At 44.2% G+C, this 23,359-nt stretch overlaps 2 long non-coding RNA genes across 7 annotated transcripts; both read left to right on the top strand.

Annotated features, from left to right (window-relative positions):
- The first annotated feature begins 4,630 nt into the window (after window positions 1-4,630).
- Window positions 4,631-7,345, top strand: LOC127379522 (uncharacterized). Of its 6 annotated transcripts, none has more exons than XR_007888325.1 (4): window positions 4,631-4,952; window positions 5,531-5,652; window positions 6,139-6,709; window positions 6,953-7,345. It is a non-coding gene; the product is annotated as an uncharacterized LOC127379522 (long non-coding RNA). The 6 variants fall into 6 exon arrangements; XR_007888324.1 differs by having other exon boundaries at window positions 5,522-5,652; XR_007888330.1 differs by lacking the exon at window positions 5,531-5,652 and having other exon boundaries at window positions 4,641-4,952; window positions 6,139-6,215; window positions 6,565-6,709.
- A 904-nt stretch (window positions 7,346-8,249) lies between these two features.
- Window positions 8,250-15,732, top strand: LOC127379542 (uncharacterized). Its single transcript, XR_007888332.1, has 3 exons — window positions 8,250-8,662; window positions 12,353-12,532; window positions 15,266-15,732. It is a non-coding gene; the product is annotated as an uncharacterized LOC127379542 (long non-coding RNA).
- Window positions 15,733-23,359: the final 7,627 nt, after the last annotated feature.

Genomic DNA, 23,359 nt, shown 5'->3' with positions numbered 1-23,359 from the left:
TTTATCAAGTTAACATTTGAAGTGTACAATTTCATAGCACCAATCTATGAAGCAATCAGCTCATATTACTTGACAAGTTCAGCCTCACATTTGACATCAATTAGTGAGCTCTTGTCAGGGGTATTTTTAGAAATGACAGACAGTGACCGCTTCGGAACATTAACAGCTGTGAAATGATACTGAATGGCGGCATTTAACCATAACACAGTATTAAGCTGCAGACAGACAGCCATGTGTCGCCGTGTGTGTGTGTGTGCGGTACAGAGTGAGCCTGCTTCAGAGATGCTAGCCACTGCATTGGTCTTTGCTGGAGCCGGGCCAATGTCATTTCACAGCCCTAAGCCTTGTAAGATAAGATGGGGGACATCAGACCCTGACCAGCTCAAATGAATGGGATGTCACTTCTGCTTAGAACCACAAGCCTTGTCCTCTACACCGGTGAGTGTGTATGTATGTGTGTGTGTGTGTGTGTGTGTAGACTCTAAACAGAGAGGACATATCCAATCCTAAGGAAAGGGTTCCACTGTCCATACCCTGCCTGGTGAGATGTAATAAGACCCCCCCCCCCTCCTCTTCCTTCCTCTGTGCTGGGAGAAAGAGCCAGGACATCTGCTCAATGATAGTTGATTTTTAATCTGGCCAGGGTAATTGCCCTGAAACAATGGTGCTGCCTGGGTCCTGCAGGATTTCTGTGTTGCCTCGGGCAGTCGCAGGAACAGGTGGGTACGCTCTTTTGCCTTCTGAAATTGAGCACTTCTCATTTTAATTTTCCACAAACAGATATTTACACATAAAACAGGTACAATCTGAACTTGGCAGAGACGTAATTAGTCGTGTCTGTGGTGCCAGCACAACCTCAGCCTGGCCACAGATCATCTAAAGGTTACTCTCCTCAGATGAGGTTGAAAGGTTGTTTATTTCAGACTGTGGGCCAGGGGTGTTGCCATGGCAACCTTTCATGGGTCTGGCACTGGCGGGCACTAGGGCGGAGCTTGGCGTCGGCCTGGGAGGCAGCAGGCACACAGGTGCCCCGGCCCGAGCAGCTGCCTCCCCTGTCAGATAAAGAGCGGTTTGTTGTTTTCTCCCTTTTCCCCCCCAACACGCACGTCAATCTCTCTCGCCCTTTTCACTTCTCTGTCTCCTCTCTCTTCTCTTCCCCTTTTTTCTCCTTGGCCTTTGATCAGGGATTGGATTTGCTGGTAGAATGACAGAGGCAGGAAGTGCTCCGAGGCACAGGAGGGGCCGGGGGGGCCCCAGGGCCGGGGCCAGGGCTGTCCACAGTGCTCTCTGTTTCCCTTGGCCTGCGTCATCCCTGGCCTGGCCTGGCCCCGCAGTCACAGAGCCTGGCTTTCAGCCTTGACTCTCATCATGGTCTATCTGTCAGACTGGCCCAGTCACAACAGCCCAGGCCCACTGATCACAGAGTGGGAGGGACGGCTGCAAGTTGAAATCCTGCCTGGATTCAGCCCAGGGCACAATAGCATCATGTATTTATCCACACATCAGAAAGGTGACCTTCTCTGTGTCCTCAGGCTGGATCGTGACCTTTGACCCCTTCCATTCTGTCCAGTAAGATCACAGGATTTCACTTCTCTAATATACTTTCAACTAACTTAAAAGTCAGCAGCTGGCACCTCAAAGACAACAGTAGGGATAAATTAAATACTAACAGGGACGAGAACTCAGAGTACTCATCAACAATTTTAAAGATCTGACTTGAGCTAAAATAATTATTAGCTCAACTGGAGGTCAACATGCACCTTCAGTGTCCCTCTAAAAGATGTTTACTGGGATAAACTGCAGTCAGGAACCTGAAAATTAGCAGCTAATCATCATATGATATTATTTTAAGGTAACTAAAGTGAGCCAGACTACCTGCCCTATTACTGTGGATAAATACTAGCATTTACAATATACTGTAAATTAGGGATTCACTGATATCACCTTTTTATTCAGGCCAAATACAATTACAAGAATTTTTTTTCCTTCAGATGTTCCTCACTTTCTGACTGTAACAAAATAAATGTTTCTAATGTTGTAAAAGCTGCTTAAAATATCTCCAAACTGCTGAAATTGCTTCTCCTCCATCTACCTGCTCAACTAACGGGAGGTCACGTAACGCCATGCAGCCATAAAATGGTATTGGAGTGGTTTTATGATTATGGACCTGATACTGGTGTCAGTGTCAGTGCATCCCTACTGTTATTCCACCTGTACTGTACTGAACAGGAAAAAGATTTACGTCCTCTGTTCCACATTTTATAAAAGGGATAGTTGGACAAACTGGGAATTATTTCCTTTCTTGTTAAGAGTTCGATGAGAAGATTGATTCCACCCTCATGTCTGTGGGTGTAAGTATGGAACTGGACTACTGGGGGAAACAGCTAGCCTGGCTCTCCCTTCAGTGAAAAAATATACCTAGAAACAAGTCTGAAGTTTTCAAATTAACATGCATCTAATTTGTTTAATCTGTACACAGACAGAAATGGAAAAACAACAATTTGTGGTTTTATTTGTGGAAATTATATGCTACAACTACTTATTAGTGTATTTGTGGAGAGAGCCTTTTTTCCCCTTCTTTCCTGACCTTAAGCTTAAGCCAACTGTTTCCTCTGCACTCTGTACTCTGACATTAAAGCGAATAACATTTACTATTGTTTTGGGTTGTAACACCCTTGCTACTGTTTAAAAGTTGTCTCAGGCTACAGAATTTATTAGTAGCGTAATGAAACAAGCTACATGTTTTTGTATAAACAACTACTATTGGCAATTCTCAGAAATGTGCATGTGTGTGTATGAAATGAACTGCTTGTTCAGCTTGTGTACATTACAGTACAAGTGCACAGGGCCACTGACAGCAGAGTCACTGACCTACACAACCTTGACGTTGACGACGAGTGTGGAGCGGCACCCGAGTCGCTTGAAATCTCCTGCGATGCCCTGCCCTCCTTCCACTGTTTACCAGCCAGCTTATCCTGTTTATTTGACTCAATTACAAAACACACTCTGTGACGGATCTGTTTAACGTGGCTCACTGCCAGGGAAAATAGTCGTGTTCCCAGCAATTCTAAGAAACCTAGCATAGTGGTCATGGAGGCCATGATGATGACATGTCAGCGCAAGGCTAACACAGCACGGCCCTTATAGTCACAACTCAGCACAAACTGTAGCCACGACAGTTTGTGCTCACATGTGCTCTCACTAATTCAAGTCAATAAGAGATAATTGGCAGGACGTAAGTGGTGGATTAAGATAAAATGAGCAACCCACAGGACGGTAATGTTTGACCGTACAGCCTCACTTTGTGTAATTTTAAATTCATTTGAGCTTCACAGATTCTGCCAGCAACAGTTTCTCTTGTTTCTCTTCCCGTCCTCTGAGAGAGGGTAAAGTTCAGTTGATCTCCCCTCAAATCACTCCAAATATCTTTGGCACCGCTTCAGAATAAGCATGAAGAATTCCTGCTCCAACCATTGTAAAAATCCAAGGCAGCTGTTTCTTGCTTCTAAGGCTTATCTTCTCCATGTAAAGACATCTCCGGGTTCCCAGCAAACACAATAGCCAGCTGTGGCCAGGTTGAAATAAAAAGCAACAATTTAAGATCACAAAATTCATTTTCTGAGCCCTGAAAAACTCTCTCCGACAGAGCGAAACACTTTAGTTTATACGAACGTAACACTATAACTGTGCAGTAATTTATTTGGCAGCATCCTGAGCTGGCGTGTTTCAGAGAGCCATCTAGCTGCTGAGGGATTACAAGCTGTTCAAAGCCTCTGTAGGTATGTGGGTTTGGACGGCTGATGTTTTTCCACAGCAGTAAATGGTATTGCAGTTAATTCTGTATTTTGGCACCGATCTGCAGCTGGAAAACAACTTCTCGGTGCCAGAAGCTGTTTATTATTGCAGAGAGCTTTTACCCAAAATGGCCATTCAGCTACTGTGGTGTCCATGTTGTTCTGACCTGGTTGCATAGTAACCAAGCAAGAACGTGGCAGACTGGACGATAAACTTGAGCATGAGCACAAGCTCACACATACACTCACACACAATTACAGTGTATATACACGGCAGGTCATATGCATTTGAGAAAGTGTGAAGCACAATAAGAGAGGGGTATAAATTCAAGCATTATCTGACACAGCATTTTTCCAGTGAAGTCATACATGCATGAATATCCCAAGCTGCACATTAAGTAGACCACAGTTATTATCTGCAACTATGCTGCAGTTTTTTTTCCCACCGTGTCGTATTTGGAGCAGCTGAGATTTGCTTTTATTTTTAGACGAATCCTCTGTGCAGGTTATTTTTTAGTAACTAGCATGGTTACTGCCTCCCGATATAGAAACAATTCACCATCAAAGCATGGAAACAGCGAGGTGAAAAACAGCAGGAATGCACACAATAGTGCAGGAAAGTCCCAGGAATGGGTTAACAGTGGACTCTGGCTTTCATTTCCTCTTCTGTTCCATCTGAACAAACAAGGCGGGTGACCTGACAGAGCACAGAGGGGCGGGGTGGGTGGGGTGGAGGAAGAGAGGGGTGTCAGTGGTGGGGGTGGGGGTGCCGTGACTGGAATATAACCAAAGAGAGGGGGGAGGAAGGGGAGGGAGAGGACAAGCAGACCACGTGATGGTGAAAAGCCTGCAGGCTGCTGTGCTGGGAAAGGCAGACAGAGACATCCCCCCATATTGACGCTGCCGTTTCACCACCACAACAACAGTTCTGGGAAATGGCCGCCGTCTGTACTGTAGCAACTATTTACATGGGACTGATTCAGCCTGCTTATCGCTTTCATCATCAGCTACGGTGGCTGGTCTTTTACTCCTCCCATTGATTCCCTCCTCTCTTTCCCTCTTTTTCACGCCCTCTGTCGGGACTTACAAGGCTTTATCTTGCATGAATGAAAGTCCAGGCAGAGAAGTACAGAGGAAAATAATGAAAAATAAGAAAAGGTGAGATAAACACAAAGTGATTTGCTGGGGTAGAAAAAGGGCAGTGGTGCTCAGGGATGATGAAGGAGGGAGAGAGTGCAGTCTGGACTAGAAGCACTGGAGACATGAGTCATGGCAAGCAATCTCCCAGGGGGCTCGTTGGTGCAGTCTATAAATGGAAATAGCAGAAAAACAGTGGCTTCCCTCGCCCACCCAGGACTAGGTTATGCCTTATTAGAATTTGATGGCTTGTGACAGCGGCTGCTTTGTTTAGCCCCAGCCTGAACTTCATTCTCTTCGGTTTTCTTGACCTAGCAAACGCAATGGAAAAAAGTAATTACACATACATACACATACATATAGTGTTTATATAAAGCTTCTCAGTGTCAGAAAGATTGTTCTGGGATGTGAGAATGTGTCATTTAAAACAGGTCACGAGGGGTTTTTTATCTAGAAACTCACTTCGTGGAAGTAGCTGCCTTATTTTTTTTCACAGTAAATGCAACCTATATCTGTTAAAATAAGTTGATGAGTGACATGAACTAGTTAACTTGGCTCCTTGGTTTCCCCTTGGCTACCCTGCTGTGGAGCTGGCCTAGATAAAACATTGCCAGATATCTGGGACAACCTCTGGAAAAAACCAATATCTCGTAAAGTGACCAAGAGGGAAGCATCGCCTCGAAAAATACACAGTGTTCTTAAAGTGGTGGAAAGTAACTAAGTAAGTTTACAATGTACTGCAATATACTACTTTATACCTCTACTCCACTACATGTCACAATACGCAAATACTGTACTTTTATATATATTGACACATATTTAATACTTTAGTTACTTTTAACATTAAGATTTTACTTATAAAATACGCTCAGGAATAAATTCAAGATAAAACCAATGGTTCCCAACCCTTTTTGTTTGTGTCTGACTGAGGCTCTTTTAAAATGTGTTTATTTCCCACCATGGAGACATTTCTTCTCTAAACAGATGGCTTTATTTAAATAATTGTATAATTCTTTAACAGGTAAAATGATCCAATATTTCACAAAAAAAAGTTGAACAAATGAGTAGAAAATCTTTATTACATAACCTTTTTCTTTCTTCCCTCATTATTTTTGTTTTTTTCTTGTCTCTGTAAACCACTTTTTAACTTTGGTCTGAAAAGTGCTATGGAAATTAAGTTTATTATTATGTTATCACGACTCCTCAGATGACCAATTGGAGCCAGAGCCCAAGGCCGAGAACCAGTGGACTAAAGAGAAGCGAGGACAGTAAAGTTCTACTTATGTAATGATGCATTCGAATATAATGTCATATATAATGATATTTAAATGGCTGGGGCTGTTTTCTATATGATAAGGTCTTTAACTTTTGATCCTTTAAGTACATTTTGCTGAATAGACTTGAAATGCATCTATTTGTGGTATTGTAAGTAAAGGATGTAAATACTTCTTCCACCACTGATGAATATTAAAGCTAAGGGGAACGGTTGGCTGCACAAATGTTACATATGTTTTTCTGAGAAAGACCCTAAAGAAAAACGCACTCGCCTGTAACACAGAAGAGCTCTGAAAGGATGCATTAGGACAATATCAGCCCTCTGTGATCACATGCCTTTGTCTCTTCTGTTGAAAAGGTGACTGGCTACGCAACATGCCTGCGTGATTTCGTCAGCGGCTGCATCATATCAACCTGGAGGCGGGCCAGTGGCACTACACCACCTGCTCTACCTCCCTCCCTCCCCTTCACCTCTGAGTGCCATATGCCCACCTGCTTCCATGGTAAGCAGACACACCCTGCCCACCGTTCCTCCCTCCTAGCCTGTAGCTAAAGCGGAGCTAGTCTGCACAGGAGCACAGACGCAGACAGAGCTCCAGCATGCCTAGCCACCATACCAGAGGAGGGAGGGATCTACGTTGCTGTGGGCCTTTTGTTTAGCTGCCACAACTAAAAACTCCCCACCAGGTCGTGTTTGCTCTCCTCTTTTTTTCACCTGTCGTCACACTGTTCTCTTTCATTTGTAGGGTTCATCCTCCAGATCATACCTCGAGGCAGTGAAGACATTATCTCAGTGGAGTACAAGCGAGAGGTAAAGTGACAGAGGTAGTTTTAAGTGCCTTGCTGTGAACACCACCAAAGCCCTCTGGCTGGTTTGTTGTGAGGCACAGTGAAGTTTTTTAGGTTGGACTAATATGAACAGAAGGGGGGTGCAGGTGAGGGGCCGTGGCTCCCCGCTGAAGGCTACCCCTGTGTTTGTTGTTGGTGTTGTTGTTTTAGTCATAATACTTTGTGTTTATCTGGAGATGATGTTGACGTTCCCTTGGTGACTGATATTAGACAGCTCTTCTGTTTCATCAGTGGCTGTTGTAAAAATTTTGGACAGAAAACAAATAAATGTCTGGGACAATTTGCCAGTTCCTTCTGTGTTTGTGTGAATTTTTTCATCCATATTCCTTTTCATGAAAGCATTTAAAAGGCAAACCATCTTGTATATATGGCACTGATATTAGGCCTTTAATGTTAAATATTAGTAGAGCCTTGTTATAAAAAAAAATCTTTCAACATCAGCAGTTATTTAGTCTGAATATATTTCTTGAAAAAAAGCCAAAATGGACAAGTGAAGTGCCAATGCAGCAACTCATTTCTGCAAATAATTGATTTGAGATAACATGAGTTGCTAAAATGTTGTTGTTGTTTTGACAGAATGTTGCACCAAACACAAACACTCAGATATCAACAGCTCTTCACACACACACCAGAACATCTCCTACAATCTAAAAAAAAAAAGGTTTTAACAACAAGGAAAATGTTGTAAATGTACACATTTTGCAGCATATTTTGTCAGATTGCGAACACACCTAATACAATACGACATGTAGTTTGTTTAGTGTATGATGCAACTGACAGCAACCAGGAATAATACAGCAGGACAGCAGTAATAATGTGTTTTTTAGTTTCAGTTTATAAGCTTTATTTGTTTTTTCCTCCAGCTAAACGAGAGTAATGCTGGTTCAGCACGGTGTAAACAGCCCGCAGGGGCTCATTCTTAAACATAGTCCTCCTCCATAAACTGATCTCACCGCGGGGCTTTGGCTTTCCATCGCAGCAGCCCTCTGGTCCGCATGACAACAGGAGGCCTGTTTTTCCCCGCAACATAGCAACACCGCCCTGAGCTAACTCTGACCCTTGACAGTCAAAACATTTTATTGGCTCAGGTGACAGGAGCGTTACACTGAGCAATACAAATAGTCCAGGGGTAGGATGCTGTAGGTGTTAACGCCGGCTTGCTGAACTAACATGATGTCACAGGAAGAGATTTGAATATACAATGTGAGAAGGTACCGCATATTTGCTTCGTTAAATAAAAAAAAATTCCAAAGAGGAATTGTAAACAAAAGAGCTCAGACTGTGTGAGCTCAGGGCCACGGGGAGAGCAGCAGAACCAGACGTTTGAGTCTCATATTTCAAAGCCACGGAGACAGTTCAGGCCTCAGCTGGGCCACATCTACTGTAAGTCTGATTCATCTTGACATCTTTGCAAGGTTAAAGACTTGGGAAAACAAATCTACAGCCCCCTTACACGGGGCGTTATCCAGCCAATCTATAGCTGCAGGAAGATGGAGTTGTTCTTTTTTATTATCGCCACAGGGGTTTGAGTCATTGTGGAACACTTCTGGCCCACTGTGGTGCCGCCGCACCAGCATAAGTCACACAGAGGCAGAAAAAGAAACCAGGTAATTCACCATCATGTCCTTACACCTCCTTCAACAGAGTCTGTTGTTTGTCCTCAAAGACAATGCGCTTGTGTTTATATGCCCTCATACATATCAATTACTTTACGACTTGGGCAGTGTCATCCTCAAGGTGCTTGAAAATTAGGTTTCAATGTCAGCTGAGAGGCACATTCCAGACGAAAATAACGCAGCTTTCACCTCCAGGCTGTTCAGCCTCCCCATCAGCACGCAGTGACTGAAACTGAAACCCTCCCATCTAAATAACACTAAAATCCAGGCTTACACAAGCAACGTATTCCTCTTGCATCAGCAAACGAACTTCTTTCCACATAACAGTTCAGCTGTCAGCAACTATGGTGAGTGTTTATGAGGAAAAAGAAGGAGGGGAAGTGAAACCTCTCTGTGCCTCTTTGTTGCTCGAGCACATGGAGGCTTGAATTCCTGAAAACTCGGACAGCAAAAATGGCGTCACCCTCGCTCTGAGTCAGAGACACAGAGTGTGCCCTGGATGAACTTCCTGTTTCAGTCTGCCACAGATATAGGGTTTCTCCAGCCGAGCCACACACAGGAAGTGAGTCACACTTATTCACCAGTCGTCTGCAGGCTGCAGACTCTTCGAGCCCCAGAGTGACAGGCCGTGGAGGGGGCCAAATTAGCTTCTGAAACTTTAATCTCCTGCAACTCAATTATTTAATATCTGAGCCACCCACTTCAAAGGAATACCTCAGCTCCCTCCTCCCTGGCTGCCTTGATGGAGGCTTTCATTCCCGTCTCCTAAAGGACTCACCCATTTTATATCTCTACCCTGCGGTTTGAATGACGCTCTGCTGAAATCTTACAGTGCTCCCTGAAATCGGAGCTATACTGTGCTAATAAACCACAGTGCATTAAGGGCTGCGGTAGCTGGAGGTGAAATTATAGTATGAAACTTCAGTTTTGTCACTACGTATTCACACATCCTAATTTTGGCTTCCCCGTCCAATTGTAAAACAATCATTTGCAGCTGCAGAGCGTAATCTCTTCAGACTCAAAAAGGCAAGAGGAGGAAGCAATTACTGTGATTTGGAAGGGAGCGTGAACACAAAAACCTAATGGAAATATGCAAAACAAGCTTATGTAATAAATAGCAGATGAATTTTAATGCAGCTAAGAGTGAGAAACCTACATTGGACAAGTGCAATTTGTGAGGCAAAAATCACGTTTTCTGTACTATAATAAATGTCCTCTGAATGTAGACGATGTCCTTGTTTACGGCAATATTCATAATGGAGATGATGTCATCGAAATGAATAGGCAGCAAAGGTAAGGAACAGAAATAACCTTGAGGCAGGGGTCATAAATTATTTTGGAATTGGCCTTGATTTTTGTCTCACCCAGCCACATAACACATTTCCAGACCTGCATAGCTATTGGCTCTGTGGAAAAGTGGATCAGAGAAGTGGAAAGTTAATCCCCAAGACCTTCCCAGCCAGAGACGAGAAGAGGCGGGGGTGGGGGTTGCTGGCAACTGCAAAGAGGCATGGGGGCTTTGTGTCTCTGCGGATTCACACGCAGGCACACATATCCTGCTGCAGTGACACATACAGCCACAAAAATACAGACATACGGGCAGAGATACGAAGCACCTCCTGATACACCGAACAAACTCTGATGACATTTAAATCTCATTTGGTATTTCTGGGAGAATATAGAATATACCTTAGAGGGTAGCCAGGTCTTATTTACATATTTATAGTCCATATTTTTAAGCAGAGTTAGCCGAATACACCTCATTTTAAAGGTTTTTTAGTAAAGTAGTAACTAGTAAAAAGAGAGATAACCCACATAGCATGCATCCTTTACCTGTATGGCAAATAGCATCAATGTTACCCAAGCTACTTTCTTGAAATAAATTATCTGAGAGAAGGCACACTTTCTACAGTGCAATACTTACCATATTGTGCTTGGGTACCCACACATGTTATTTAAATTATGCTACAGGAAGCTTGAAGCAGTTAGCGGGTTACCTAATTGGCTACAGTTTCGCCGTTTGAGAATAATTCAATTAAAACACCTTTTTTTGCGGCGCTTATGCTAAAAGAGCAGAAATGTCTAAATAAAAAAGCGTGCTACCAAACCTGGTTTATCCTAAATAAGGTTTAGTACAGACTGCTTATGGCACTGTAGCTCTACTCTCCACTAGCCAGAAAGGCAAAGAACCTTTCAAAGGAATAGTTTGACATTTTGGGAAATGCGGTTATTTGCTTTTTGCATAAAGTTTGATGAGGAGATTGATAACGCTCTCGATTTGTAGCTGGAGCCCACAGTTAGTTTAACTTGGCATAAAGACTGGAAACAGGGAACAGCTAGCCCTCAGTATTTCTTGGCTAGGCAACAAACAAGACATAACATGTTAATAAGTGAGCTTTAGGGGTGCTGCTAGGTGCATTTTGTTACCTTTGGACAGAACCAGATGTTTACCCGTGTTTCCAGTCTTTATGCTAAGTCATCTAACCGGCTCTTGTTAACGTACAGGCCTCGGGTAACTCCCGAAAGTTCTGTACAAATCTAATATTATATATGTACTTTTTATGGCAAAGGGTTCATTGTTTGGGTGGATAGAGCCCTTGGGTTTATTACTGAACCTTTTTATGAGAGGATTTTTTAAGACTATAGTCTAGCCTAACAACACATAACAACCGTCTTTCAAAATGGTAAACAGGAACAACCATGGCTGCCAGTATCACATCATATCTGGCACCAGCCGCATGGAACAGATGGCTTTCCAGGCAGACTATATTAAATGTACCTAATGAGCCAGAGCATGCATGATCTCATGCTAGCCTACTTCCATTCGTAATCTCCCTATATCATGCACGTGTGTGCGGGTGTAAGCGAGTGGTCCCGCCAGTATGTGTGCACTAATTTGCCGGGTGCATGCATACAAATGCAGATGTGTCTGTGCGGGCGCAGGATGCAGGATATTCTCTGCTCTCTTAAAAGCCTTTTCTAAGTGGAATGACTCTATCAAGGGAACAATGGGTATTCTGAGCCCGGCAATGTGACAAAGGTTCACACTGACACGCTTTCCTAAATTAGGCTGTTCATGCACAGGAGGGAAGTGAGTCCTGCTCCTATTCTTCTCCTCTACTCGAAGGTCATTGTGTAGACAGGAAAGGCTGCACAGACATATGACTTGACATGCTCACTAAAGTAGGTTAAGGGTACTCTACTTGCAAATGTAAAATATGCAGAGGAACACTATTTAAAGCGTGCATCACAGGGAAAATGTGGCACGTTTTAAGCTAAACGATTATTTTATTGTCATGGATGACATCGATCCCTGAGGGGTTTGGATAAATTGAGGTTTATTGTTACAGAGGGATGTATTGTCACGGTCAGACGCTAACAATTAAATTGACAGTTTAGACATTTAGTTGATGGTCTTATTCAGTGATAAGCTAATAATTCCCAGATCACCAACAATACAGGCATCCGAAAGTACGAATCTCTCTGAGGCACAAGCCATCTATCTCTGACAGCTGGAGAAAGAAACCCTCCCACCTCCACTTCACCTCTTAACCTCCAAACATGGAGGGACGTTTAGCATGGGAAAACCAAGACCTCCACTGATGTCATTATGAGATAACCTGCATTACGTCAAACCCTGCCTTAATATAATGCATGTTTTCCCCCTTCACATAAACACAGGCTGCTCATGAAGACATTGCAACATTGAGGCGGGGAGCTGCAGATGTGAACAGAGAGGCCTTTGAAGGAGCAGAATCCGGGCCTCCTCGATTCCACCTCCTCTTCCCTCGCCGGCCCGAACTCCCACCGCACAAGTCTGCTTCCAGGAAACCAGCTGTTGGACTGGGGAGAAGGGAGGAGGTGATATTCTATATCAGGGCTGTGAATCACAGTTCCATGCTCTGTATTTTTCCTATGGTGGTTTTGCTGCCTGGCTGGCTGAACGGCTGGCAGGGTGCACGAGGAGGAATGTGTTGTGGAGCTGGCCCCAGTGCTGAGGGACTGACTGGGAGACTGGGACAAGGGGTTGCTGGGTTATTACGTGGCCCCGGGGGTGCTTATTTAAACCAAAGTCCTGTCTGGACTATTGCACTCAAACACTGTTATTGTACTGCAGCTGCATGAGACACAAAGGCAGAGAGTTGGAAACAGGGAGGAGGAAGAAGAGAGGGAGTCAGAAAAAGAAAGAGAGAGTTATCATGGGAGGTGGAGAAGTGGGAAGAGAGGAGGGAGAGAGGAGGTCTGGACAATGTCATAACTCCTTCCCAGGAAAGAGTACAAACAATCACTAAAAATGAGACAGCCCAGTGGAGCAGAAGAGGGGACAGCACAGGGACAAACCATAATTAGGCATTGGATGACAAAAGTGTTATACAGAGTTAAAACTGGAACTAGAACAAACCCACATTGTAAAAGTATCTGCAAACTGTAGGTGCAGGATGTTGGAGGTAAAAACAAACCCTGCAGGTTTGACTGAGTATGCATATTTAGGTGTGACACACATTTTGAACAGCATCCGGTCTGGAAAGATGTATCACTCAGATGCACAACAAACAGCAAGAGCTAGGCAGTCGTTCTAATGGAAGGAGATGGATCTGTTTTAGAGATGGAAAGTTGCACGTCATGCAAGACTGGGAGCTTGCAAGCATCAGCGAGGGAGTTGAGCCGGGGATTCGTGCGAAGTGAGAGGAAAACTCAAACAGTCTGGACCACGCTGTGGAATGGCGGAAATCCTGGTCTGATTGTGCAGCAGTGTTTGCTTGTGTTCAGACTGTTCCTAGGAAAGGAATGTGTGGCCTACATTCCCTCTCAAGCCCCCGCCTCTGCCTTTCCAACAGCAACACTCACTGTCAGCACGGCAAAGTTTAAGAGGCTGCATAGCAAAAACAATAAAGGACGGAAACATTCGAAGCACATGGTCCTGATTTACTGCCATTTTCCGGGGAGTGACGGGGATGCAGTTTATAAAGAAACACGCGGCCATGAGACAGTGTTTGCTCTGCAGGTTTAAAAGCACCGCTATGCAGTCATTTAAGTCTGACACGGGAGGCAGGAATGGGTTAAGTCTACTGCAGAGACAGAAAAGGGAGAGGAGTGGAGGTATGGGGAGACAGAAGGGGTAGGGGTGGATAAGGAGTGTGTGTGGGGGGGAAGAGGGGGGTCAGCGCTGCATTCAGATGAAATTAAATGGAGGCTAAAGTGCTGACTCATTGCGTTCAGGCCCTTTATTACCTGCTCCGTCACCCAGGCTTTATGGGGTGGGCTGCCAGAAGAAGGCTGGGGGGATGCAGTGGTAGGCAGGCAGGCAGCCCTCATTTACAGGAACCCTTCTGGAGGCAATAACACTGCAGTCAGCCAGCCAGCCAGTCAGTCAGCCCTGCGGCTTACCTGCACTCTGCAAAACTACTCTTTAGGACAACCCCCCAATTCCCCCTCAAAAAACCCCACACACATCCCCCACCTCTCTCATTTTTGGCTAAACAGGAGGAAGCCGGCTTTTGCTGCTAATGAGACATCAAGGGGAGCTGGGGAATCTGGGCTCGCTTTGTACTAGTAGTCTGGTCTGGTAGGCCGGTCTGTCATGCTGTGTGTGTGTGTGTGTGTGTGTGTGTGTGTGTGTGTCTGTGTGTGTATCTGTATGTGTGTGTGTGTGTGTGTGTTTGTGTGAGAGCCTTTGTTTGCTTTTCTGTACTTCCTTGTGATGTAGTAGCACTGTGGTTTTTTGCCACAAGCAACGTGAGAAATAATATGCTGAAAGTGCATTCATCTTGTGCATCTAGAAAAATATTGTGTTTTGTTTTGTTTTTTTTTTTTTTGTTTTTTTAAAGAAAGTTGGCTGCAGCCGAAACTCGAGTGCGTCATCGCTCTCAGCATCTGATCATGTTCTAACACTGTTAGATGTGTAAGCTATCACGGCAGCATAATTTGCATTGCAGCTAGCACTCACCTAGCAGGGTGATAGAGTTGTTAACGGTGTGAAAACAGAGGTGGGGTTTTGACGCGAAGCACATTTTGAGCAATTCATTCTTCTATTCCTCGATACAATATGTGTAAAGTACAACATGTTTTGACTTTCAGTGCTGTTATATCCCTCCAAGAAACTTCAGTGTTACATTTCCTGTTGGAATTTGATATTTGAGGGTCTGTCACGTCTGAAAGTCAGTGTGTGCATGTGTATGATGTATGGCTGCGGCCAGCCTGGAGCACTCACTGGCTGTGGAAAGCGCTTATTGCTGCTGATCAGACGAAATGGACTCCAGCACTGTGTCAGGCTCCAGTTTGTCTCAAATGGTCTGGGCAATCAGAGCATACAGCCAATAAATGGATGCATTCTCTCTGTCCTGGCTCTGCTTCTCCATCTCCCTCATTACTCTCATTACTCTGCAGCTTGTGGGTTATCTAATGCTCTCCCCATGGCTTACGGTTTGGCTGGGGATTAGACTCATTTTTCCAAGGGCATTTTATAAACAACCCTGTGTGCCTCCCGTTCCCGTGGGCTGAGCTGATGTAGCAGCAGAATTTACGACCTCAGAGGCCTTGTGGCCTCACTCCCATTGCAATACATTATTCAAATTCATTCTCTCTCTCACACAGAGCGGAGGGCAATTATTTGAATATCCGCAGGAGTGCAGCTGGAGTGCCACGGCTCATCTTTAACAGCAAAGACGGTGAAATTGCCTCACTCCGGCGGATCAAGGTTGTAGGCAATGAAACACTATAATTTATGACACAGTTTGATATTTCAGTGAAGTCATTGATTCCCTCGTGTCAGACCTTGGCAAGGACGGCTCCAGAATTCACAGAATGTAATTCCAATTCTGCCTCGATGAGGATTTTTTTTTTTACAGCACTAATTGGACACTTGGCTGGCTGCACATGCTGTAAAATGGATTTTCCCCTGAATCAACAGAAACAGCCCTCAGAAATTCAACATCGTGCCGCTGCCCTGCAGATTATTTCCAAGGCTTCTGTGCACAATGTAGCAAACGAGAAGCATAACGTGTGTAAAACATAGAGTGATATCATGTATGCAGCAAGTTATTAAAGCTGTCCCACTTTCAGCAGTGAACAGATGCAGTGTCCTCATTTCTTGTATGGCAAAGCTCTTCTCTATCACACACCTACCTACATCATGATGTAAGTGTTGTTCACACCACAACAACCCATGCGTTTGTACCATTCACAGATTCCATTGCAGCGCCTCAGAGAGACAGACTATAAATCACACTGGATTACACACCTCCTCCTGCATGAGGACTTACTAATACTGTACACACTGATTATGAACAAAGAGGAAGGAGGTGCTACAGTCTCTTACTTCTGAAATTTGGCCTCACCCTCCCAAACCTCATTCCAGTTTTCCTCTCATAGCTTCGGTCAGTTAGAAAAATAAATCATTAATAATCAGCTGTTTCCTCTTTTTTAACCACCTCAACTCTTTTTGCGTGCGTTGAGAAGACAACATCGGCATATTATCACCTCATAAAATCTGTGAATGTGTTTGCAAACAGCATATTTACACATCCAGAAGACACAGAGCAACATTAGCAGTTCAATATTGTTTTTCTGTGTTTTGGTCTTCACTAACTCCTGAGTGAAATATCTCTTCCCTTTATTTTGTGGCTAGACAATCCACTACGTTCACCAGCAGGTCACTAACTTTCTGCTGTTTGGTTCTGGGCAGGTAGTGAACGGAGGTTTTTCTCTGAACCAACCAACCAGCTGCGGCTGAAAACAACACCAGTGAGAGTAAACCAAAACAGGAAAGTTGTGGCTCGTAAAACCAAAATAATGAGCTGAAAGACACTAAAACACTTAGAGCTGAGGGGAACTACAGAGAGTACAACTACATATTACACATAGCCATTGATTTGGATTTGATAAAAAAATATGTATTAGTGTGGCTTTAAAGACAGTTGTGTAGCTTGATGTAAATAGATGATAAATAGATTTTGCAATAAACAATAAAAGGGAAGAATTGTGATTCTCTCACTCCTGACACTGTCTAATTGCGTCTTTATTCTGACCTTTTAATACCACACCTGTCAGAAGTAGTACACATTAAGTTCTAAGGTCAAGTTTAGCACAGGAAGTGATATACTGTCCCGCTGTTGAGTATTTTTTCATTGAGCTATGACATCCCTTTTGTATGTGTGTGTGTGTGTGTGTGTGTCTTTATGCTAGAGGCAGGGATAACATTTCCAGTAGCACATCTGCCTCAGAAAATCTCATGTGGCTGTATCCAGTTCCCGTCACTGATACCATGAAAGCAATCACAGAGATAACAAAACCTCATTCAAACACTAAAAGCAGGACAAGGACAGGTAAGAGCCTGTTCACCATCTCTCCCGTAAGTGCAGTTTTTATACCCCTTTGGGTGTGCCTTTGGTATTCTACTGATGAAAACCACTATGATGCAACTGAGTCTTTATTCATGACAGTACACGGTGGGAGGGTTTAGCTACGAACGCCTGCGGGTTCCTAAATAAATCATCCAAACTCAGTGAAGAGAAAAGCTCCAACAATAAAAGATTTTTCTTCCCCGACGGGTGAGTCACCATTCAAAGGAAAAAGAGGCCCAGATTCTCTGCTGTCGAGAATTCAGGCATCAATTTCACCAGTGTGAAAAGCCAGCTGACAATAGAGCTAATTGATGAGGATTATCCAGCAGAAAAAGAGGAAGCCTTGTGACGTGACTCATCGCGGCCATCTGTGCGAGTGTACTGTATTTTCACAACCATGCCTTCGAGAGCAGAACAACTTCCTCTTTGGCACAAAGCCCCAAACAAACATCACTCTACCCCGACTGGCTCTGCCTCTGCCTGGATAATACTTTCACTTGCACCTGTGCTTTAAACCGCCTTCAGTGTCTGACTAGTTGTTGCTGAGGGAAGGCAAGTACACCCACTGAGTGCGATATATTGAGGGAAATGTGACTCATACCGAGCATCAAAACACTTCCCTCAAAATGCTGAGACCTGAAGTCACACATTAACACACACACACACACACTTTGTGAAATTCCCAGTGAGTCGACTGGCTAATGACATTTCTCCATTACCAGCTAATCCAGACACAAAGGCACGACAGAGAGGGCTCCCAGGAACCTTTTTTTAATTATTAGAAAGTGTCTCGGCCTCGCAATTAAAACTTCACAAGTTTACAATCATCTCACAGCGCTGAGAAGCCCGACATCTTAAATATCAGTGACATATCAGTCAAGAGGGCAGAGCTGAGCGCTGCTTTTACTAGACAGCGTTAATGAAAGTCGGATTGAACACCCTGAGTGTGTGGTCAAGATATGCAGCCTAGCTTAAAACTCAATCACATCTTTGTCTAAGCGAGTTAAGGCTCTTGTTCCGACATGCTTTGTTTTCATGCTTTTTCTTTCTATTTTCATTTTATTTCTTCTTGAGACTGTACATTTGATCTCCATCATGCATTACCACAAACTTGTAACGTCTGTGTCACTGTGGTTAAATCATTTGGCTTATCCGAGTGGCGCGTCTCAGTTTCAGAAACATAAGCTCATCGGGCCATTAGATTTGTGTCTGAATCGAGTGTGCAGTTGCTAAATATGCACTGGCTCAGAGTGAGACATGTAGTGACACAGCTGGCTTTCCTCGCGAGGGGAAATTACAGTTTTCAGAGGGTGATTTTCTGATTCAGTCAAAGCGAAAATACCCTTTAACTTCAAAGTTAGGAAGATGAAATTGAAACACTGGAGGAGGATTTCATGTATCTCAACACTTATAAACAAAAATACACACTTGTATGTCTATCTGAATAAGGGAAAGTGATGAAATGAGAAGCATAAAGCTCCCCCCCACACGCACACACACATACATACACACATCTCCCTTCCCCCCAGCTGCTTCCCTTCTGACTCATGGGGGATTACTTGTCTGATCACTTTGATCTGCTTGCCGGTGCCAAAGCTATTTTCTCCACCCGGCAAGCAGCGTGCAGGCTGCTTTAACCCACAGGCAAGGAGACACACATTCAGGTTAGAGTTTCATCTGCCCACTGACACCCAGACTGCTCCTACTAAACCCACGCTGCACGGCTTACAGCTAAACAGGAGGCGGAGTCAATTCAGAGCCAATTTCAGTTAGGATGGCCAAGAACGGTATCTGGTGATTTCAGGATGTTGCACAACAGTGATGAATAACAGTCACTTCTAACCACAAACAGTTTGCTCCTGATGCAACAGGATCTCCCACACATGATAAGTGCTCTGATATGACAGGAAGGTCAAAAAGCTGACACAGAGTTGCAGTGGAAAATATGGGTTGGATTGCCACTGCCAAACGATTGTAGTGCGAGTGGCATGAATGCAGAGGAGAGGGGGGAAAGTATTCTGACACTTTGACACTTATCTGTTTGAAGAAATGGATAAAATAGTGCAGCAGATGGTGGTGCATGAACCTCTCTTGAAGCATTTCTCTTAGCCTCACAGCCAAGGCACAAAAATTTGATGACACTTTTTTTTATGACACATGAATCCACACGAGGCATGTGAATCATGCCGGCCCTGATGTGCCTGAGAGCTGTCTCCGCTACGCCTCATCTGGTTCACGGTGTTCCTGTCGCTGCCTGCTTTGGAGCCAGGTAAACCGCTCCAGCTGGGAAAGCGAGGGCGAAGCTTTGCTTTGGTTATGTGACTCAGTTTCAGCGAGAAATAATTGTCTTTCGCTTTCTCTTTCTCCATAATTTCTCTCTGCAACCCCCATCAACCGACACCCACCCACCCACCCACCCATCCATCCTCTCTCTCGGAGACTCGGAGGAGCCAGCATTATCAGCGGGTGTCATTTCATGAGAGCCATCATCAAAGGCAGCTGCCTGGTTTCCATGGAAACAGCCCACTTCAGGGGAGGTAGATCGGAGGAGGCATGTGTTAGAATGCTGCGGGTTACTATGGAGACTGGAGCGACAGCTTACATAAGTATTCACTGTGTGCGTCTGTTGCACCAAGGCACATTCCACCATATAATTAATGCTCAGAGTGTTTGCTCGCTGCTGTTGAAAATTACAACAATGTCATTTCAAGTGGCAGGCAGCAGCGCTCGTCGGCCGCGCCGCCGCAGTCAAGGTCAGGCTAATTTCCCCGCCAATTAAACCCAGCTTGTGCATGGAACAGCTGTCAACTGCCATCTCCAAGGTGACACATCAAATTATTCTTTTTTACCATCCAAAAGCCACTCATAAACACTTTACCCATACTCCCAGATGTGGTTCATGTTCGCTTTAGAGACGGCCAAAAAAACCCCTTGAAGACGCCCCTTGTATTCTCACTGAATGCGGAAATAAGATGTGCTCTCTGAAATGTAATGGGAGAACATGAACCATGAAAGGGCTCAGACAGGAAAGGAAATAGGATGCAAAGGTTGATGTCAATGTGTTTTATTGGCCCCCGAGTTATTCTGCCAATAACTAATGGATCCCCTCTGAAGAGAAACACTGTAGTCAAATTGCCTTGAGTGCTTGGACTCCAAATGGAAGTAGACAAATGATGTCCATCTTATCTGAACTGTGCATAATGCATTTTCTCTATCTCTGATTTATGCACTCATCACATCATATATATTCCGCCATTTCCACCGAGCTGCAGCCTTTTAAGTCCTGATTGCAATTAGGTTCTGTATATATGCTTCACTTTCATCTCTGGTGTGTATAGCCAACCAATGTTCTGCTGCAGCTGTGGTGACAGACCAACAAAACAGGAGGCTTATTGGAACAGTGAGGGTTCACAACATGAATAAAAATAGCTCCTTTGTATGAATAATGAAATTAAGCCTTAATTGATCTCATGTGAACAAATATTTATGCTGAATATCTGAAATGTAATGATGTAGGTTTTCTGTAACTTGCCTCGCATGAAATGAAAGATCCTAATTAAGATCAGTTTCAGTTTCTGCTAAGTGTTATCATCATGACGTACTGTATTCGGAAAAGAGTGAGTAGTAGTAATTAAAGCTCTTAGTACTAAATCTCACCTTTTACCCACTTCCTCTGACTCATGTCACCGTGGTCACATGAGCACATGAACACAACCAAGCATTTGCAAATACATGGAAACAGCATCCATGTGATCGCATGCAAAACTGGGAGAAAATCTGCAGGATTTCCATACCTTCCACCCCTGCTTATGTATATGATTTGGCTTAGAAGAAGCTGTGTACACTGCCTTTCCAAAAACTAGGCTGCAGGCTGGTTGAAACCGAAACCATGTGCTGTACACAGTGTACCATGTGGTGCCTTCTCAACTGCTTCTGAGACTGTTGGAAGACAGAGGGGGGTTGAAACACATTGGTTAGGAAACCGCAACATGACATCTTGTACTAATAACACTGTCACACCAGCCAGGCGGGGAAGACTCAGTTATGTGGGGTAATCGTTTGACACATAAATTACTATACAAGGACTTCCTCTTTGCACTGGAAACCATGATAAGTAGTTACTATTAGCTCAATGTTAATAACAAGACATATTTACCTTTTGTGACTGTGGACTGCTTGCATACAGATTGTTATGAGCTTGGTGGTTGGAGGTCATCAAGTGCTGCAGCTTGTTAGTGTCTTTTATCATGACTCCCAGCTGCCATTTTTTTTATCATAACCACATTCAGGACATTTAGTGGACTGAGTTAAAAACAATTTGAACATGTGGACACATTCAATATTATAAGGAAGATTGCTGTTGTATTTGTGGCCTCAGCATAACGCAGTAAAGCATGTCGCAACCTCAGAGCACAGCTTGAACCTAGGTGACTTGAATAACTATCGCATGCGACCATAATACCATGGACAGATGGCAGGAGGGGAATGCCGTCTGACTACGGCAACCCGGAGTGTGACAGGGACACGCTCTTCTAAGTGAGAAGAATGCGTTGTGACACTCCTCCAGGGCACCTTGTGAACAGCGTGACAGTGGCATGAAAGCGTCAACATGCCAGTTTTCGCAGTGCACCCCTCTCTGTGCAGCCCTGCCAAGACTACAGACACTGGAGTTCAACTTCCACACCACAGGAAAAAGACTTGATGTACTTATGCTGCTGAAAGTGCTGCTGCAACATTTTACCAGCAGGATGTGGATTTGTTTTTTAAGTCTGTGTCAGTCTTTAAAAAAAGATGTTTCTGTGAGCAATGGGATGGTAGATAAGCTCATTAGTTGCCTGAGGTTGTTGTTGTTGTCGTTGAGGGCTGTAAATGGCTTTTTATAATTCAATCAACTCCACCTTGGCTCCACAGTGAGTCAACTCTCTGCCCTCCACAAACCGTGTCAGAGCAGCTGTTGCACCAGATCATATTCTGATGTTACGCAAAGACTGCAGCAATAATGTGACACAATGGTATTTCTATGTTGTGCACCAACAAAACAAAGATGACTGTGTTGGGTTGGCCCAAAACCACCCCGCTAGCACAATTCCACAAAGTGTGTTCAGTCACTGGTAGCTTTCCAAGCCCAGCCCTCTGGAGTTCAAGGCTGCTTGTTTTTGCAGAGCGGCAATATTTTGGCAGACACTGACAAACCTGCTCACCTGTAATCAAACCAGAAAGGCCAACACCCTTCTTTCACGTATCAGACCATCAATCGCTGTCTTTGTGTGTCTGTGTGTTTGTCTGTTAGCTACAAAGTATACGGAGAGCGCAAAAAACATTTCCTGCTTTACCCAACAATCAGTCCGGCGTTGGCTATTTTAGGTAAGGAAACAAAATGACCATCAATGTCATTCACAAAATAATGAGACTTGTAATTTCCTTGTCTTTTTCATTCCAAGGGAGTGGCTCACGAAATAGGCTGCATTCTCTCCAGATGAATTATTACCACTCATTCTGATGCCCTGCAGGCGGCCTACACATCATAGAGGCCCATATTTTTTGGCAGCAAACATATTAGAGTTTGAACCCCTGTCATGCCTACTCTGCAACCTTACTGATACCCTGTAACCACCTCCAGTCATAATCAGAATGTCAGACTGGTGCAGCGAGGGTGAATAATTAATGCTGTGTCTTTTGGGTTTGCTTATTTCACTAAGCAAGTTTCTTGCCCTCATCGCCTGCAGCTAAATACTTAGCTTGCCTGGCACTGCATTGCGTTCAGCATCTAAAGGATGCCTTGCTCAGAGAGTTTTTTTTTTTTTTTTTTTTTTTTTTGCCAAACCATCACATAAGATTCGACACAGGAAAAACAAACTTGCACGGAGGGGGAAAGGAAAAAAATCCGGATGAGCTCCTATAGCTATTAAAACAGGAGGAAGACATCAAAGCAGTATTCACGACGTGCGATAACACTTATATCTGCGGGGTTAAATCATGTCATTAGCATGTGAGGTGACAGTTTCTTGTCAGGAGAGCACACAGTTTAGTAGGTGGAGGTGGCTGTGAGGCTAAAGGCTGTTGGCAGAGTCTTCCATGCTGTGACACATGTTTATCCAGGCCACCAGACAGATAGACACCAGATAGCGGCTCGTTGCTGAGAAGAGCGGGGGTGCCCTGTTGTTTCCACGCTGCCAGGAAACTCTGGAGTGTCCTGTGGTCCGTCCCTGTCACAGTGTCCTGCAGTCTATCTCCTTCCACTCTGGAAACAAACACTATTCACACACACACACACACACACACACACACACACACCATCTTGAGTGTCAAGATAAGAAGGGACATTATCCATGAACCTCCCTGATGA

The sequence above is a fragment of the Dicentrarchus labrax genome, unplaced genomic scaffold (assembly GCF_905237075.1).
Source record: "Dicentrarchus labrax unplaced genomic scaffold, dlabrax2021, whole genome shotgun sequence".
NCBI lineage: Eukaryota > Metazoa > Chordata > Actinopteri > Moronidae > Dicentrarchus > Dicentrarchus labrax.
The sequence above is the reverse complement of the archived record's forward strand: the minus strand, read 5'-3'. Positions and strand labels throughout refer to the sequence as shown.